The sequence below is a fragment of the Mauremys reevesii genome, linkage group 14 (genome assembly GCF_016161935.1).
Source record: "Mauremys reevesii isolate NIE-2019 linkage group 14, ASM1616193v1, whole genome shotgun sequence".
Taxonomy (NCBI): domain Eukaryota; kingdom Metazoa; phylum Chordata; order Testudines; family Geoemydidae; genus Mauremys; species Mauremys reevesii.
The window spans coordinates 10,168,725-10,184,838 of NC_052636.1; the positions used below are offsets into that span (position 1 = coordinate 10,168,725).

Sequence of the window (16,114 nt, forward strand, 5' to 3'; positions counted from 1 at the left end):
AGGAGCTCAGGGGTGGGGGAGCGGGGTGGGGGGTGTGGGGGGGAATGGAGGCTCTGGCTGGCACTGGGGATGGGAGGTTTGGGGTGTGGGAGGGGCTCAGGGCTCAGGCAGAGGGTTGAGGATGTGGTGGGGTGAAAGCTCTGACTGGGGGTGTGGGCTCTGGGGTGAGGCAGGGCTGGGGATGAGTTTGGGGTGCAGGCAGGCTGCTCTGGGACAAGGGCCAGAAAGGAGGACTCCCCCCAGCCCTTTCCCTGCTGGCAGCAGCAAGCTCTGGGGGAGGAACCCCTCATTCCCCCCCCAGCAGCACCCTCACTCCCACCACTGTCACTGCAGGTGCTCCTAGGGCCCTTCTCAGGTCCAGGAATCTCCCTCGCCTCCCCCATTATGGGTGCCGGGGGGTGCTGCATGCACCTCCTCCCCTGCTGTTGCCCCTGACTGTAGCCTCACTGGGGGTGGGGGATGGGGCTGTCTCCTTGCCCAGCATGGGGCAGGAGTGGTGACTGCAGGGGGGGGGCTGTGATGGTGGAGGGTCCCGCTGGAAAAGGGAAGGGTCTGAGGTGGAAGGGCAGGCTCAGAGTCAGTCTGCCCTGGCAGCGAGTTGGGAAGAGGGGGGGCACTAGGACCCTGTGGCAACAGTTGCTGCAGGGAGGCAGCATGGAGCTGCATGGAAGAGGCAGGGACGCTCTGCTCCCTCCGGGGCCCAGGGACATGCATGGGGCCAGCAAGGGGGTCCGGGGGACACTCGGGGGAAGCACGGGGGGGTGGCAGGTGGGGCCAGAGGGGAGACCCAGCCCCAAACTTTGGTGTAGCTGGGCCCCAGGGCTCTGAATATTGCTGGTGCCCGGGCACCACGTCGGTATATAACTCGCCGCCCATGTGTGTTTCATTCCTTATGTCCTAGTCCCATCATGTGGCCATTTCCTTTTCTTCCTTTCTGTTAAAAGCTTTGGTGTTTTGCACAGAAACATTATTTCCCCAGGAGAGACCCAGGAGTTGGGGCTGCATTCCTGTACCAAACAGTCACTGGAAGGGGGCAGACAAAGGCCTTTAGGACGAGGCGTCCGTCACTGTCAAAAGATCATCTCCCTCCTGCAGGTCACTGGCAGCCTGAATTTGTTCCTTATCCTCCCAGAGTCTGGGGGCTGGAATCAGCACTACCCAGCCCCTCCGTATGTAGCAGGAACAAACACAAACCTGGTCTTTAACACAAGCTGTCCCCTTCCTTCTCAGGGAAGAGTTTTCTGTGATTGAAGTTGAGCTTCAGTTCCCCTCTCCTGGGGCGGGGCTGGTGTGGGGCCAGCTCACAATGAGCTCTGTTTTCACCTTTGCCCCCTTTCAGTCACTCTGGGATGGTAACTCTGCTCCCAGCTGTCAGGCAGCTTCCAGCCCATCCACCCTGCTCACTAACTCTGTGGTCATGTGTCACCCCCTTTGCCAGCGCACAGAACCTGCAGGAAAGCTACTCCTGCCAGACGCAGTGGTGGTATAGTGGTGTGCGTAGGTGTCTTCCAAGCAATTCATCTGGGTTTTATTCCCAGCCAATGCAATCATGGCTTTTCTCTTTTGTTGTTTCCTCATCTGGAAGTGGTTTAATTTCAGTCACATTGTGTTACAATCACATTATCTATAGAATGAGACAATAAATGTGTCAAAGTCCAGCAGGTCATACAGGATGGAGGCACACAAGGGGCTGGAATGTGTCATCTGAGAAAGACAGAACCCTTGGAAACCTGCATCTCCCATCCCCTGGCCTTGCGTGTTATGATTCCAGCTGTGTGAGCTGTTTGTATGATGTTCCTGCATGGTGGGGAAATGAAGTTTTGAGTCAGTTTTTGCTCCTGCAGATTCCTTTGCTGTTACAATTATAATGACATGAACAAAAGGGAGGCACAATAAACATAAACCCCAAATTGCAATACAGGTGGGGAAAGAGACGATCACGGTTAAGCCAAACACGTCAAAATAAAAATTAATACTAAAAAAGGGGAGAGGGAAGAGATCAGGTATGTGGAGATCCCCTTGATAGTTCAACGCACATTGTTAGAATCAAAGTTCAGACTTGACACTGGAAAACCCGCAACTACATGTCTCTGTGAACACCTGTGATGAGCAAGACGGAGTTGGGACACCTGTTCTGCTTCAATCATTTATTGTCTCTCTGTTCTCTCCTTCTTCTCCCCCCAATTCCTCGTCTCCAATGTCTCTGCCTTTCTCCTCTTGCTCCCTCTCCCCTGCCCTTTCCAGGAACTCACACTCAACAGCATTTAGGACAAGCCAGAGCTCCCATGTTCTGCACATGAGCCTGTGTTAGAGGACATGTGACCCCGGTCAGAACCAGTCACCAGATCAATATGACCCTTTATGGGTGACTTCTCTGCCTGCTCTGCAATTTACATCTCCCCTCTTCCCCCCCCCCCAACCGCAAACAGGGTGGGGTACAGCTCTGACTGAGAGGCCTAACAGGAGAAATTTCAGCCCAAAGACAAATTTGTGTGAAATGTTGAGAAATGAAGAGCCCCCCCAAATCCCCAGAACTCTAGTGTCACCCCCATGGCACCAGCACAGGGAACCCAGTGAGATGGGGTTACAGAATACAAGGGGGGAGGCAGCAGGGAGAGAGGTGACAGGGAATCTCTCTTTTTCTTTCTCTCGTCACTTTCTGTTCTTCTTCTTTCCTTCCAGGAACTGCAGTCACAGAAGGGAGGGGTTTGTCTCCGTGTCTGTCATGGAGGTGGTGGAAGTGATGGATTCTGTGACTTCCTGCTACCTCCGTGACTTCTGCAGTGGCCACAGTGGCTGACTCCAGGGCCACTCAATCAACTGGCTCCAGGGACCGCCCAAGCAGCGGCCAATGCAGCTGCCCCGGGGACCACTTGACCAGTGGTCCCGAGGGCAGCAGGAGCAGCCACAGCTTGGTGGCCTCTGGCAGCACTTCTGGGGTGGCCAGAGCAGCAGCTGGCCCCCTGGGGCTCCCCCCTGCCCCAGCAGCAGCTGGAGTGGCAGCGACTCTCAGGGCTTCTCCCCTGGTAGCTGGTGCTCATTATCCATCAATTAAATCAAAACACTTCCCCCTGCAAGTGGATTTAGCCCGGGACCCTCAGAGTCAGCAGTTGTTACGCCCCCACTGAGCTCTCTGGTCAGGTGTCCTAGTGCCGGGAGCCTCCGATGTAGATCCTAAAATAGCGTTTTTGCACCAGGGGGGCTGAAATTTTGGACCAGACATTGTAGCTCCACTGTTATTTTACTGAATTGCTTCAAAACTGCAAGTGTAGAAAGTCTCCTAAGTGCCAGGCTCTCTGCCATGGAAACAGCTGCCCCTGCTCTGCAGGAGTCTGTGTGCTCCACCCAGCAACGTACACACCTGCTCTGCACTGAAGGGGGGTCAGACAGTGACGGTAACGCAAATCTTCAGACTATTAACCCAGGTCCCTTTCTTTAACCCAGGACATGCCAGTCACCTGTTAGCCATGGTGTTATCTTCACCTTCAAATACCTCTCAGGACATTGAACAGAGGAAGTGAAACCCCCTCCCCCGAATGGCTCCCTGTTGAGGCGTTGTACCAGACCTGCCCCTGGAGACTGTCTGGTTTTATACTCTTAGAGCTTTTTCTCTTCAAACCCCTTATCCCAATCTCTGGGCCAACCTCCGCATTTCAGAGTTTAGAATTTACTCTCATCACCCTCCTATGGCACTTTCCATGTGACTGAGACAAAGCAAGTGGGGGAAGCTCCGTGGCTAATGAAAACCAATGCTCTGGGTGAGGCCTGAACTCACACCCACAGCTGTATTTCCCCCTGCATGAGCCACTATAGGTGCTTCTTAGACAAACTTGGGCTGTAGGTGGTTGTGTGTGTCTGTGCTTCACCACTTTGGCAGCTCTGTGAAAAGCTGATGGTTCAAACAGAAGCTGGTGGGTTTTTGTTTTAAGCAATTAGAGTCTAGTACATTTTAACAGGCAGAAAATGTCCTATTCTGGTCTAGCCCCATTTGACTCCTTCTGTCCATCTTCTTCCTTCGCCCTCAGTGTCTTTCCTTCCCCATTGGGGACATGCAGAGATGAACCCCAGTCAGTCTGTGTCACAGAGAGTCTGTATCTCCTAAGAAATGTGGGTGAAGGATTCCAGCTGAATTAACGCCGCTCACCTGGGTTAGAAACATTTGTTTCTTTCGAGCACATAGTGGGAAATGGGACATTAATTCAGACCCAGGAGGCAAGGCAGAGGCTTCATGCTCTTGATCTCCATGAAGGGAGAGAGGATCCCCAGAAAGGAACAGAGCTTCCTTTAGGTTCAAGCTGGGTCTCCTGGAAGTTGGAAAAGACCCTTGGTCACTGAGGATCTCATGGGATCGTGCTGCTCCAGAGGCTCGAGAGTCCTGGGTGCAGGGAGGGTGTCACTGCACAGTCTGAAATGGAAGGGAGGACCCTGGAAGGGACGGGGAGGAACAGAAAATGGAGCGGAATGAAACAAAATAAACACCTCTTCTCTCTCCCCTCCCCAACCCAGCAAGAACTGTTATCAGTGGGGAAACTCCCCACCATGAACGGCAGAGACCAAAGAGACATTTGCCTCATGCTGAGAAGTAAGGTGACCAATCACCAAGTGTGAAAAATCAAAAACTTTCACCAGATGCATTGGTGGTATAGTGGTGAGCATAGCTGCCTTCCATGCAGTTGACCTGGGTTTGATTCTCAGCTGATGTGATGATTCCTCCACTAGGAATTGGTTTAATTTCAGTCACATTGTATCAGTTTATCAATGGAATGAGAGAACCAGTGTCCCAAATCCCAACAGGTCATTAAACACCCAGTGGAGGAAGAAAGTGGTGGCACTATATAATGAGCAGTTGGAGTCATCCTGGTATTACAGTGCTTGGTTTATTTTATTTTTTTAATTTCCTTTACTTCCCTCTCCCTTTTAGACTCAGAGCCTTTAAGATCAGAAGGGACCAGTGTGATCATCTAGTCCGACCTGCTGCACCTTGCAGGCCAAAAGACCCCACCCACCCTCTCCTGTAATAGACCCGGGAGGGGAGGCAGCTCCGTGCTCTGCCCCTACCCCAGGCAGCACATGGAGGCCTCTGCTCCCCTCCCCCAACGGGTGTGCAGAGATGTGCCAGCAGCACTAAGGTGGCTCCCTGCCCACTCTACATCCGTCCCTCCGTGCCGCTCCCAGAAGTGGCTGGCATGTCCCAGCATCCCCTGAGGTGGGGGGAGTGTCTCCACGTGCTGCCCCTGCCCCGAGCACCAACTCTGCAGCTCCCATTGGCCAGGAACTGTAGCCAATGGCAGCTCTGGGGGCAGCGCCTGCAGACAGCAGCACATGGAGATCCCCTGGCCCAACTCATCTAGGAGCTGCTGCCGGAGGGTTGTGTGTACCGGTCACTTTGGGAGCTGCACCACCCCTCCTGCACCCCACCCCCACCCCCACCGCAGAGCCCACACTCAAATTTCCTCCCAGTGCTTTGCTTGTCTTTCTTTCACCAGAACTATCCTTCTTCTCCTGGGCTGCAAGTAGCCATCCCTGGGAAGCCAAGAGGCAGGCACAGGATTCTGCCAAGTAAGTGTCCCACAGCGCTGCGATGGACAGTGCGATGAAGGTAAGTCTTCCCGAGGCAGAATGAACTGCAATGCAGCGAACCACTGGCCAGGCGGTCGGGGCGAAGGGCATTCACTGGAGGTACAAGCTTGTGAGTGACTCCTGAGCACAGGGCCCCTTCCCCTTTTAAGGACCTGCTCCTCATGGCCTGCGACTGGAGATGACTTGGCTGCATCTGGTGGGTCACACTCCACCTTGGGCAGTGTCCATGCAGTGTCCCTGCTCTGGGTGTGTGAGTGCTGCCTAATGAGAGTCCCAGACACCTTCTCTATCTAGGAGCTCTTCTGCTCTTTCAGCTGTTCAGCCAGCCCCTTCATCCCACAAGCATTGCAGGAGGGAGCGGGAGGGGGAGCGGGAAAGCCACTTCACAGGCATTCAGAGAGGGAGAGGAGACAAAAATGGGAATGGGGGAAGTATAACAGACCTATTGAGCATAGAAATCACTGCTGCTCCTACAACAGCAGGGACAGGCCACTAGGAGCTGGGAAAAATTAAGCCCTCATGTTTCTGCCTGGTTTTAAACTAGGGACCTTTTGCGTGTTAGGCAAACGTGATAACCACTACACTACAGAAACTCTATTACAGGGCTCTGCCCCTCCCTTCATAAGAACATAAGAACGGCCATACTGGGTCAGACCAAAGGTCCATCCATCCCCATATCCTATCTGCCAATAGTGGCCAATGCCAGGTACCCCAGAGGGACTGAACCTAACAGGTAATGATCAAGTGATCTCTCTCCTGCCATCCATCTCTACCCTCTGACAAACAGAGGCTAGGGACACCATTCCTTACCCATCCTGGCTAATAGCCATTAATGCACTTAACCTCCATTAATTTATCTGCAAAAAGAACAAGGAGAACATGTGGCACCATAAAGACTAACAAATGTATTTGAGCATAAGCTTTTGTGGGCTAAAACCCACTTCATCGGATGCATGCAGTTAAAAATACAGTAGGAAATATATATACACACAGAGAACATGAAAAAAATGGGTGTTGCCATACACACTATAACAAGAGTGATCAGTTAACGTGAGCGGTTATCAGCAGGAGAAAAAAACCTGGTGTTGGGAGGGGAACAGGAGAAAGGACAAAGGAAGCAAGAGACGAAGAGAAAAGAGGGATCAGACAGTGGATGGAGCAAGAGGTGAAACAAAAAGGACAAACCCCAATGTCCCCAGTGATTCTAAGGGACAAAATCCAGGTGTGCAATAAAATTCTGCCTCCTTAAGCTCCTGTTTTCCATGCCTAGAATTCAACTGTCCCCAGATGGATCAGACTGAACAGGTTTCACACCTCCAGGAGGCTCTTACCTTCTAAACAGGGACGGCTGTTTTCCAGTAAAATCACTGAAAGGGAAGGAGAAAACTCGAAAGAGGTTCCTCCTGGTGCTCACGTCCGTGAACCCGAATACTCTCTCAGTCCTCAAAGAAAGACCTGGAGAAGGAGACTTGCTGAAGCAAAGCCACAGGGGTCTCTGAGGTTTCCCTGGCCCCTCGCCCATGTCCTGCCTGGCTGATGTCAGCATCTCTCTGTGAGGTCACCACCTCCCCACCACCTTGGACCAATAGGCTGAGGTCCTGCAAAAGGCCTTTGTGATGTCACTGCCACACCCCTCCCTTGCTGTGCTAATGTCCTGCCCCGGCCAGGCACTTTGGAGGTTTGAGCTACTCCCTGTGGATCACCCCACTCAAGGAGCGTTTGTTCTAGGCAGCAAGCCGGCTAGACAGGGAAACAGATGCTGCTCCCAAAGCTACACTCAGTTTTTCAGAAATTAGTCGACTTTATGGCCAGAAGAGACCATTAGAGCATCTAATCTGACCCCCTGCATATCACAGGCCTCCTGTAGGACACCATAGCTATTTTTGGGGCAAACACATTCCAGAAAGGCATCTAGTCTTCATGAAATGACATCAAGAGATGGAGAATCCATCACTTTCCTTGGTAACTTGTTCCTGTGGTGAATCATCCTCGGTGCTGAATATTTGTGCCTTAGTTGTAATATGAATTTGTCTCTTTTCACCTTCCAGCCATTGGGTCTTGTTATGCCTTTCTCTGCTATTTTAAAGAGCCCTTTAATACCCAATCTTTTCTCTCCATTAAGGCACTTCAACACTTCAGTGAAGTCACCTTTCAATCTTCTTTTGATCAGCTAAACAGGTTGAGCTCTTTCAATAGCTCACTAGAAGGCATTTTCCTCCAGACCTCACAACATTTGTTGGCTCTTTCTGCCCCAGCTCCAATTTCACAACATCTTTTTCAAATGAGGACACCAAAACTGGAGGCAGTATTTCAGTATCAGTCTCACTGATGCCGTGTCACCTCCTGTGACGTTACTGACATAATCTGTAACTGTATAGATCACTATTGCGACCGCTGTTCTATATTTGCAGCCAATCTTATAGAAAGGTTGTCGTGCAAGGGGTCTATGGAGAGGTTCTGATTGGTTGATTATAATGATGCTATCTCTAGATGTGTATCATTTTTTTAGTTGATGTTATGAATATTGGCTCTATGCTGCCCGTATTTCAATCTTGTGCTCTGCTTCCGGTGTCAGTTCTGTCTAGCCTGCTTGATGGCCCATTAAGGACCATCAGCTCTACATTCGCCCCATTGAGAGAAGGCAGATATGCCTTGTGACAGATATGCCAAGGTATGCAGGGACCTGCCTATGGACAGAACTCTAAGGTGTTTCTATGCCACGTGCTGGATAGAGTGTCCTTGGGACAAAGAAAGCAAAGACCACATGGCAAGAGGCTATAAAAGGCTGATGCCTCGTCTCCATCTTATTTTCAATCCTGCTTCATAACTCTGGAGGGACTTTGCTACAAACTGAAGCTCTGTACAAAAGACTGAATGATCCATCCCAGCTTTGAATAGACTCCAGAGACTTGATTTGAACCTGTAGTTTATTCCATCACTGTTACAAGCCTGAACCAAGAACTTTGCCATTACTGTATGTGAAGGGTTCAAAGCCATGTGCATTTTATATAACAACCTGGTCTATGGATTGTGCCAGTTCTTTTCCAGACCCAAAGTCCAGATAGTGACCAGCTAAGAGAAAGCTGGGTAAACAGAAAGCCTTGCTTGCTAAGATAGGCCTGGTCAGCAAATTGCCAGGTGTTGGAGCTTAGAACTAAATGATTGTGTCTTATTCAGAATTGCAGACTGAACAAAGAATCCCTATTCCTATTGTGTTTGTTTCTTCTCTAGGGAGACATTCTTCCCACACATCCAACCTTGAGTTTATGAAAAGTTGGCACATCAGTATAAGATATGGCATCCTTCCACCTCCCTTCCAAGGGACCAATGCCTGCCTTAAGACACACAGAAAACAATCTTTATTGCCATATACTTTCACTCTTTCTTTGCTTTAACCCCTAGGAATGTACCTGTTGGACAATCAAAGGAGTTGCTCCATTCCTATGGATCCCAAATCAGAATTCAACATATATATTTTATACTAATAACATTTTATCAAAGTATTAATGAAATGTTAACTTGCTAACTTGAGACCATGGGTGGAGACATTATATAATCTGTTAACCATTGGCTAATGTGCTTATCCTGTCTTGCAAAACCCGTCCCGGGGTGTGGAACTGCCTAGCCTGTCACTTTCCCCCACCCGTGGAAAAATCTATATATTCTATTGTAATTAATTAATTAACAGTGTCTCTGAGCCTAATAAGCCCACTCCGCCAGCACTGTGTGTAATAAAGTCCTATTCTTGACCTCTACACGGTGTAGATTTATGTCCTTCACAGACACCTGCTGAATAAAGAGGAGATTCAGCATCCAGCTTGGCTGAATGTGTCTCCTCTCCCCACAGCTTGGTGATCTTTTGAGGAAATGGAGAAGACTGCCTTTGCCTAGCTGTACATCGCTTGCAAAAGAAACAGGTCTTTTTGGTGACAAGTGTTGAAAGGAGCCATTAGACAAATGTGGAGACAGGAAAAATGCCCCCCAATTCAACTGGCATCTGTGGATGCTGAAGCCACACCACAGAGCGCTAAACACTATATGAGAATGGCTGGTGTCAGCAGAGTCTCTACCAAAGCCTTTTCCCACCAGCAGGGGCCTCTCTGTGCACAGAACTCCTGGTAGCGTGATGGCTGCAGGCAGTGGAGAACTCCATTTTGGCATCTCTTTTGTGGTGAACATCTGCAGTGGCTATTAAAAGGTCTCTAGACAGTGATCTTTGAGACGAGCTGACTGAAGAACCTTCCTACTAACCAGGAGAGCCTGGCTTGGCCTGCCAGTTCTTCCTTGCCGAACCTAGTGTGTCTGTTGGCTCCTTTTTTTGTAGCTCTTTTCAGAAAAAAGAAAAGATCTGTCAGCAGAATCCTTTTAAGTGCTTGTTCAAGACAGAGAGAGCCTTCCTTGCGGCTAAGTCTTGGTGCCATGGGGCATGCCTGACTGCAGCACCTCCTGCTGACCATCCTAGCAATTAGCTCTGGTTCTCCGGTGCGCCTTCATCTAGTAGCATCTGGCCATCATCTCTTCTATCATTAGGACCCATGTTGCTCTCAGGACTTCAGTGTCCTCTTATGAACACAGCCCTCTGGCTATGCCCCACTCAGTTCTCTCCCCCCTGCTTGGGGGGGGATATGTCCTCTACCCAGACACTTGCCTCAGTGGCCGGCTGCAGTCCAGGGTGTAGCCACCTGTGTCAGTGGCTACTGAGGCAAAAGGTGTGAACCTCCAACCCTGCCATCTGTTTCCCTGGACCATTTCCCAACAGACCTAGAACCTTCCTCCACCTTTGTATAGGGCCTTAGTCTGGCAGTAGTCAGCCAGGAGGTCACCCATGCACCCCTTACCCCAGCACCACACCACACCGCACCGCACCGCTCCGCTCCTGCTCCTGCTCCTGCTCCTGCTCCTGCCTTCATCGCAGCCAATCCTCCCTCCTCAAACTCCAAGGAGTGACTAACTCTTGCTGTGCTGAGCAGCTCTTTATATATGGGCTGCTCCAGCAAGCCTTCTCCTGATTGGCTCTCCCAATAAGCCCTTTCTTGATAGGCTGGGTTCTGCACAGCCTCTTCAAGGCTGCCTTAATCTTTCTCCTGCTTGTTTCAGGCAGACAGCCCACCACACATGGAAAGTGGCAAATGAGAAGTCTGGAGCTGAAGGAAAGGTTACCATGACTCAGAACTGAGCTGAGGTTGCTGCGACTGAAACACAGATCACTAACCATTATATGATCACAGTGACTGATGAGAGAGGCACATGTTAGAAGCCCTCTGTCTACTCAGCTGTGGCTTTCTGTGCACAGAGAGCCAGACACTTCAAGGTCTGCAAGTCTTGAGGGAAATGGGGAATGTCTGTACTTTAGAATTTTCAGGTGTTGACTTGAACCATCAAATGAAACAGTTGCAAATACTTTCTTCAGGCAGGCACCATGGCTTAGGTGGCTAAAGCACCTGTCTAGTAAACAGGAGATCCTGGGTTCAACTCCCAGTGGTGCCTTGGTGTATGGCTTTTGTCTCCTCTGCTCACATTTTCCTGTGTCTTCCTAGGAAACAGAAGAGGCCTCCCTTGGTATCCAAGTCATTGCTTGCTAAGGAAAAGGCTTCTTTGGAGAGAAGCATTGGAAACAATCAAATCACAAACCTGGAGTTGATGAAAACGCTGCTATGACTGGCATTGGCATGGCGGTTGCTTCGACTGCAATTGGTGCAACACGAGAGCCTGCGCCACTCATCCTTGTGATTCCCTGGAGATGTTCACACACACATGTCATGTCACCTTCCTTTTGATTGTCATTGATGAAAAATGGAGCGGTTGGGAGAAAAGTCCCAGAGAGTCGCACCGTGGCTAAGCTGGGTGACTCACCTGCCAGGTAAAGTGGAGTTAGGGATGCAGCTCCCAGTGGTGCCTTAACAAATGTGTCTGCTCTTCCCACCTTTTGGTGAATCTTTTATGAAACAGAGAAGACTGCCTCTGCCTTGCAATGCAAATGCTTGCAAAAGAAACCAGTTGTTTTTTCTGACAAGTGTCAGAAGGAGGCACATAAGAAATGTGGAGACAAGGAAAAGGTCATCGTAACTCAACTTGCATCCATGGCTCTTGAGGCCAGAACGCAGAGCACTAAGCACTGTATGACCACTAAGCACTGTATGACCACAGCAAAATCTAAACTTTACACCTTACTACACTAGGCAGTAGTTAGGTCAAGCAATTTTCTCATCCTACTGGATGTTACCCTCCTTAATACATAGAATTCCCCCTAAAACCTGGATTACTGCCCTCAGATGACCTTCATTTTCTCAGGATTCCTGCTGCTTCCAGCATGGGTGCGGGAGGAGAAAGGCAAAAACATGATGCCACAGTCTCCTATTTTATATCCTTAGTTCAAGTCTCTAGAAGACACTTGCCCAGACGTGTCTGGGTGGGCTCTGCTGAGTCACTAGGTTGGGGAATCCTCCTGGTGTGGTCTTGTGCAACTGAGTCATAGACTTGAGCGGTCCCCACAGTGTTGTGTTTGGGCATCTGTCACTGAATTGGAAATCCCTTAATTACAATTCCTCTGCTGATTCATGGCTGTTGAACACCCTCCTCGGCAGGGGTCACTAGCAAAATTATAGCCTATTTCAGTAACAACCAGACAGCAAAATGCATAACTTCACACACCCTCATGCTATACATATTTGGACAGAATTACCGATTTCAGCAGATCATGACTTTTCATATGATAACTTACATGGACTGGTTGGTAGGACATATCACAGCCATATATGACTGATGACTATGTGAGCTACAGGGAGCTATTTTGAAGTACATCATGTCACAAAAGCCTCTAGAGACTGGCCTTTGGGAAGAGCTGGCTGAAGAGCCTTCTGAGTAACTGAGAGATCCAGGCTTGGCCCTGCCAGTTTGTGCTTGCGAACTAAACTTGTCCGTTGGGCTCCCTTTTTTGTGTCTCTTTCACAGAAACAGAGCAGAAGTTCTTGGCCAATCCTTGAAAGTGCTTGTTCAAGACACAGAGAGCCTCTGTGCTGGGGCAGGGGTAGGGGTGCAGGAGGTGGTCGGGGGTGGAGGTGCTTACCTCGGGCAGCACAGCTCCCAAAGAGACTGGCACACACTCCCCTCCGGCAGTGGCTCCTAGGCAGTGGGATACGGGGGCGGGTCAGCTGTGGTGTTTGCACTCAGGGCTGCAGGGATATGCTGGCCACTTCCAGGAGCAGTGTGGCAGGGAGGGAGGGGGCAGAGTGGGCAGGGAGCTGCCTTAGCGCTGCTGGCACATCTCCGTGTGTCCCTTGGGGAGGCATCAGGTCTCTGTGGGCTGCCTGGGGCAGGGGCAGTGGCCAAGGGGGCTCGGCCACCCCTTTGCCTCCTCTCTCCAGGCTCCCAGCCCATCTTGCCGGCCGACAGGGATTTTAGGGTGCAGCAGCGCAGGAAGCAGGAAGGGCGAACCACAGCGGCTGCCTCCCCCACATGCAGGAAAATGGATTGACCTGCTGGCCCCACGGACTAAGGCACCAGGCCTCCAGCTTGCCCCATTCGACCCAATGGGCTGATCTTGTGGCCAGAATTATTTGCAGTCGGGATTTCCCCCAACAGTGCCCCACAGGGGTCCAGGGTCAGCTCCAGCACAGGCCACACAGGAAGGCTTAATGCTCGAGCTGCAGCACAGGCTGGGCAGGCTCTAGGCCGGGCTCCCCATGGCAGGAGAGAAGAAGAAGACTGGGCCCCTGGAGGGGCAGGCTGGGGCTTCCTGGATCCCTTTTGCTCACAGCCAGCGCCCTGCCCCCACTCCCATGTCATCAATGGCACCCCCAGATCAGCCAGAATGGAGCAGCGGTTTTCACTGCACCAAGTCCACTTATGACTTACAGGCAACTCCCAAACCCACCACAGCCCACCATTTTGGCCAGAAAGGAGCCCACTCAGCCTCGCCATTGCTGCTTTTCCGTCCCCCTAAAACCCCGCTTCTCCTTGGCTGCAAGGAGCCATCCCTGGGAAGCCAAGAGGCAGGCACAGGATTCTGCCTCCCAGCAGCCAACCGCACCTCCCCCGGCTTTGCAGAACGAATGGTGATGCTCTACTAACCCCACTTAGCCGCAATGATGTGCTTACTTTCTGCCCTGCCTTTCTCAGCTTGACTTTCCTCTTTTGCCCCATTCCTGCCTCACTTCCTCCTTTGCCAAGTCACGCAGAGGAGGCCAGCATGAAGAGCCGGCCTCCACTGGCCAACCTCCAACAGAAGAGGCCAAGCCACAAGCCTCCAAAAGGTGACACGCCTAACTTCTCTAGGTTCTCCAGCCTGACGCCAAGGTGCTTTCTCCACTGCTGTCAGCACCCTCTGTCATGCGGGGGTTGGAGTTATCCCAGGGACAGGCCAATAGGAGAAGGAGGAGCATCTTCCTGAACAGCAAGGGGATCTGGCAAAAGGAAGCCAGCCTGTTTCGAACCAGAGACATTTTACATGTTATGTAAATGCAATAACCACTACACTACAGAAACTCCATCTGCTTGCCTGTTGCTCACCCTGGCACAGACTGATGGACAAACCTAGAGAAAGTGATGGCAGCCCTTTGATGGGTCAGCTGGCAGAGCAGAGGACTGGAGCCGGGACTCAGGAAGTCGTCCTTACGTCGCCCTTGTGACTCCAGCTTGAGGGAGAGCTTCTTTTTCTTCCCCTTGCTGACAAAGAGCAAGAGAAGAATGAAAGGTCAGGGGGGCCAACTCGGTGCAGAATCATAGAATCATAGAATCTCAGGGTTGGAAGGGACCTCAGGAGGTCATCTAGTCCAACCCCCTGCTCAAAGCAGGACCAAACCCAACTAAATCAGAAGCCCATGCTGCCTTTTCCTGCTGCATAGCCTGAAATGAGGGACTCGTGGCAGTTAAAGGAACTGCTGCTCTTTCAGAAAACATCCCACCCATGCACAAAGGGGGACAGAAGAGCCTGTTAGTCTAGCACGCTCCCAACTGAACTACTTCAGCAGCTGCTCGGTTTCTTTTTGGCCTATTACTTTTCTTTCTGGGATGTTGTTGTCAGCTGTGGCACAGAAAAAGGACGTCATTGCGAGCGGCCCATTGCGAGCAGCCCATGAAGACAAGATTCACTTTTGCCCTCCTTGCTCGGCTTTACTTGCTTCCTCGCCCTATTCCTGCCTTAGTTCCTGGGTTTCCTGAAGGCGACGGGGGGCCAGCAGTAACAGGAGGAAGTTGGGCAGCTAGACCCTGGTGGCAAAAGTCCTGCCGCCACTTGCCACCCCACTCTCTTCTCCCAGCGTCACTTATTGGCCACCAGGGACTTGGTGCCCAGCAGCGCAACGGAAGGCAGTGGACAGAGCCACCCTCGCCTTGGAGCTCCAGCTCATTAAACCACATCTTCAATCGCTGATGGCCAATGAGAGACCGACATCGCTTGCTATTTTAGCACTTGGAAATGCCATTGGTCAGTCACTGGATCTCTGTAATGCTGTTACAGAACAAAGGAAAATAGAATCTCAGTGTGACATTCTATACCTTTGGGGGAGCGGCTGTAACCCCCATAATCCTCATTTTCATATCATCGTGATCTTACATATAGAGCATGACTTGTAAGGTATCAGGGAAAGGATATGATCTGCTGAAAGTCACTTCTCTACCCATAGATGTATACCATTCATGCATATGAAGTTATGAGAATTGTGCAGTGTGGTTGTCACTGTGCTGTAAGGTGGGGGAGTCAGCCAAATATTAGCTCCCCAGTGGCAACAGCAAGGAAAGTAACCAACACCCGGACAGGATATCAAACAACCCATCAACAGCCATTGCCCAGCAAGGGAGCTACAATGCAACGACTCACCTGCATGAGGACACCCCAGGGGAATTGCTCAGACTTGCTTGGAGAGACGCAGTGATGCTCATCTGACTCTGAAGGGGGGAGGGGGGGCAAAGCCATGAGGGAAGAAAGGGCATGATAAAAGGAGAGACATTTGCCAGGCTTTATCTCTCTCTGTCACTTACATCTACAGACACCCCCACACCAAGCAACTGAAGCGCTGATGAAAGGGGAGAGCCTGGCTGAAAAGCCACCAGCCAGCCTGTGGTGAGAAGCATCTGAGTTTGTAAGGGTACTGAAAGGGTAAAGATCAGCTTAGAATTAAAAGCAATGAGGAGTCTGGTGGCACCTTAAGGAATAACAGATTTATTTGGGCATAAGCGTTCGTGGGTAAAAAGCCCACTTCTTCAGATGCATGGAGTGAAAATTGCAGATAGAGGCATAAATATAGATTGGAACATGAAGTGACGGGAGTTACCGTACAAGGGGAGAACCAGTGTTGAAGGCTAATTCAGTCAGGGTGGATGTGGTCCTCTCCCCATAATTGATGGGGAGGTGTCAATACCAAGAGAGGGAAAATTGCTTTTGTCGTGAGCCAGCTACTCCCAGTCCTTATTGAAGCTCAAATTAATGGTGTTAAGTTTGCAAATCAATTGTAACTCTGCAATTTCTCTTTGAAGTCTGTTTTTGAAGGTTTTTTGAATGGCTACTTTGAATTATTGGGTGTAAATGTGCTATTGA

The 16,114-nt window shown here is 50.7% G+C and overlaps 1 non-coding gene across 1 annotated transcript; it reads left to right on the forward strand.

The window, feature by feature from the left end:
* Window positions 1-10,993: 10,993 nt before the first annotated feature.
* Window positions 10,994-11,067, forward strand: TRNAT-AGU. Its single transcript has one exon. It is a non-coding gene; the product is annotated as a tRNA-Thr (tRNA).
* Window positions 11,068-16,114: the final 5,047 nt, after the last annotated feature.